Source organism: Tachypleus tridentatus, chromosome 2, assembly GCF_004210375.1.
Source record: "Tachypleus tridentatus isolate NWPU-2018 chromosome 2, ASM421037v1, whole genome shotgun sequence".
Classification (NCBI taxonomy): domain Eukaryota; kingdom Metazoa; phylum Arthropoda; class Merostomata; order Xiphosura; family Limulidae; genus Tachypleus; species Tachypleus tridentatus.
The window spans coordinates 55,024,239-55,028,347 of record NC_134826.1 but is presented as its reverse complement, the minus strand read 5'-3'; positions in this window follow the sequence as shown (position 1 = coordinate 55,028,347).

Here is a 4,109-nt window from a genome sequence, read left to right as displayed (position 1 = left end):
TTCTTTTAACGTTAGTTCTACTACTTTATAAAGTAGTGATTTCCATACTGGTTCTCTTTACGTGAGTTCTTCTAATTTATAAAGTAATGATCTTGATACTGGTTCTCTTTATGTGACTTCTACTACTTTATAAAGTAATGACCTTCATCCTGGTTCTTTTAATGTGAGTTCTACTGCTTTATAAAGTAGTGATTTCCACTCTTTACGTGAATTTTCCTACTTTTTAATGTAATGATCTTGATACTGGTTATTTTTACATGAGTTCTTCTACTTTATAAAGTAATGATCTTTATCACGGTTCTCTTTAAGTGAGTTCTACTACTTTACAAAGTAACGATCTCCATATTCCTTCTTTTTACGTGAGTTCTTCTACTTTATGAAGTAATGATCTTCATCCTGCTTCTCTTTACATGAGCTTTCCTACTTTATAAAGTAATTATGTTCGTTTAAAAAAGAAATAATTTTTTGGAACTTTCTTATTATAGATCATGAATTCCAGATTGTCAAAGACATTCACTATTAGAGTTTGGGATAAAAATAAGTAAAAAGTACTCAAAGCTTCCAGACTGTACTGAAACTTCCTACAGTGTAATATAATATACAGAATATTACACTTAAGTACACATCGTACTGAAACATCATAAAGTGTAATATAATGCACAGGATATTACACTTAAGTACACACTATAATGAAACTCCATACAGTGTAATATAATATACAAAATATTGCACTTAAGTACACTCTGTACTGAAACTCCCTATGGTGTAATATGATATACAGAGTATTACACTTAAGTACACATCATATTTAAAGTCCATATGGTGTAATATAATATACAGAACATACACTAAAATACACACTGTACTGAAACTCCTTACAGTGTAATATCCCACTTCTTTGGATTTCGGTTTACCAATGGCTAAATATTTTGTAACCATAACACATTGAAATTGTTCACTGTTTCAAAAACAAGTCAGCCAATGTGTAAGGTACTTTATATCCTAAGGAGGCATGGTGGTTAGGGTGCCTGACTTGCAATGTGAGGGCTGCAGGGTCGAATCCCTGTCATGATGAACATGTTCTCCCTTCCAGTTGTGCAAGGGCCTTATAATTTGACTGTCAATCCTACTACTTATTGGCAAAATAGTATCCCACAAGTTGGAAGTGAATCAAGTTAACTTGCTGCCCCATGTAATACTGCTAAAGTAGGGATTGCTGGTTCAGATGGTGCTTATGCAGCTTTGTATGAAATTAGATTTGGCATGTTTCTAATTTTGACTATATTTCTATGTACAAACTTTATCAAGTAATTGTATTCCATTTATGTGGATAACTGAACCCTGAATTTTAGTATTATAAGTTGATAAACTTCTACAAAGTGAAAAATCTTAATTGTGGATGTTATTTTTCCTCTTTCTTAAACATGGTTATTACTCATGTTTATTTCTTTTTTACTAGCATGTTTATTTCTAGTTTTAATGGAAGAAAAAATAATCAAAAGTACAATATATATGTTGTAATAACAATATATATGTCATAGATTCTGGTCTTATTCTTCTCATGTTGTTAAGCACAAAATTATAGAAAGGGTTATATCTTCTCTACTCAACATAGGTATCAAAACCCAATTAATTTCATTATGCATTGAGATATTAGGGGGTTTGTTTCTTGTTAGGAATCAGAGATCAACGAAATCTTTTCTTTAAAACTTATTGACTGCATTTAGACTCTAAACAGCCAACAATATGAATAGCTGAAGCTGGTCATTCTTGAAGGAAATATTTTCTTTTCAAATCTCAATCTATTACAATATCATTAATAGATGGTGACTTAATTTTCATGAAGTTTAAAAAACTATTTTAACCTTTTTCAAATTCTGCACATGCTCAGTAAGAAATTAAATAGCTGGTAAGGAAGTAAAAATAGAAGGTTGCTTGGAGTAGATGTGACAGACACTTGTTGTAAGAAGCAGTTACACAACAAATGACAGTTACCTGGTGATGGCCAGGGAAGAAAATTGTTGCAACTGGTAGTATTTATGACAGGCACCTGTTGTGAGAAGTGGTTACACAACAAATAACGGTTACTTGATGACGACCTTGGAAGAAGGCTGCTGGTAGTAGTCATGACTAGTACCAGCAGCCTTTTTCCTAGGTCATCATCTGGTAACTGTTGTCTGTAATATAACCACGTCTCACAACAGGTGTCTGTTGCAGTTGGTAGTAGTTATGACAGACACTTGTTGTTAGGTCACAAGTTCTTGTGGGAAACAATGTCATGTTTCAATTTTTTTTAGTAATAAATACATTAAAAACAAAACCAGAAAAATTCTGGTGGGTTTTAAATGCTGTTAAAGTGACCTTAATTACTCAAGATTAACACGCACCATCTCTAAACTCACTGAGAAGTCAAAACACAGTACACATTAGCACACTCACCATCTTTAAACTCCCTGAAAGGTTAAAACACAGTACACATTAGCACACTCACCATATTGAAACTCACTGAGAAGTTAAACACAGTACACATTATCACACTCACCATCTTTAAAATCACTAAGAAGTTAAAACACAGTACACATTAGTACACACACCATCTTTAACTCACTAAGAAGTTAAAACACAGTACACATTAGCACACTCACCATCTTTAAACTCACTGAAAGGTTAAAACACAGTACACATTAGCACACTCACCATATTGAAACTCACTGAGAAGTTAAACACAGTACACATTATCACACTCACCATCTTTAAACTCACTGAAAGGTTAAAACACAGTACACATTAGCACACTCACCATCTTTAAAGTTGTTTAGAGTTTCAACTACAGTACATTAGCACTATGACCATGTGAAAATGTAGAAGCCCAAACACAGTAAATAATATTTCACCACAAAGCTGAGATATGTGGTTACAGAGACATTGTACTTAAATTCAAACAAAGCCCATAATTATCTGAGAATGTCGAAATAACTGGAATGTCATCAAAACTTCCACACTCTTGTTCTTACAATTTCAAGTTTATTTTCCAACTTCTTACTCTCTGCTATTAGTCTCAATATTTGTAAATAATTTTTCTCTATATAAGATATTCCATATCTTTGTTACTTACTAGCAGATCAAATTTCCAGAAGTTTTCTTTAAATGAACATCTCTTTCAGCTTCCAATTTTTTCCACTCTATATATACTGACAAAATAGTTTTCTAAAAATGTTAAGTATTTCTTCATTTAACATATATTCTTTCATCACATATCCAACCATGTCATCTCTACGTCCTAAAGTTTCCAGTTATTCTGAACATTTTAAACTACTTGTTTCTTTCCCATATCTAAAAATTGACCCTTACAATGAAATGTGTTTTTCAACACTCTAGTGTTTATGTAATAACTGGTTACATTATTCTTTATATAATAATCTCTGAGATAATTCAGATATTCAAAAATCTGAAACACAACAAATTATGTTATAATTTTAGTCATATAGCTTGATCAAAATGGTACATATATCCAAGTAACTATTAAATAACACACACCTTACTTTCTTCTACCCCATCATAAATTACTTAAAACAACTGATTTTTTTATACATTTCTGTATTTTAACAAAATTACCTTAGACTAAAATACATTTGGTAAAGTTTAATTTTATAGTTAGCATTGTTCTATCCTCTAAACCTTCACATTTTGATTTAGTAATCATATAATTCATTTTACAGTTAGTCTTGTGCTATACTCTAAATATTCACACTTTGATCTAGTGATCATATAATTCATATTATAGTAAGCCTTGTGCTATCCTCTAAACCTCAACACTTTGATCTAGTGATCATATAATTCATATTATAGTTAGCCTTGTGTTATTCTGTAATCCTTTGCACTTTGATCTAGTGATCATATAATTCATTTTATAATTAGCCTTGTGCTATCCTCTAAACCTTTGCACTTTGATCTAGTGATCATTTAATTCATATTATAGTTAGCCTTGTGCTATGCTATCCTCTGAACCTTCACACTTTGATCTAATGATCATAAGAGAGTGTTAGAAGCTTTTAATAAGTACATTCAAATGAAATGTAACTTAAAAATCAGGAATATGACAGACTAAG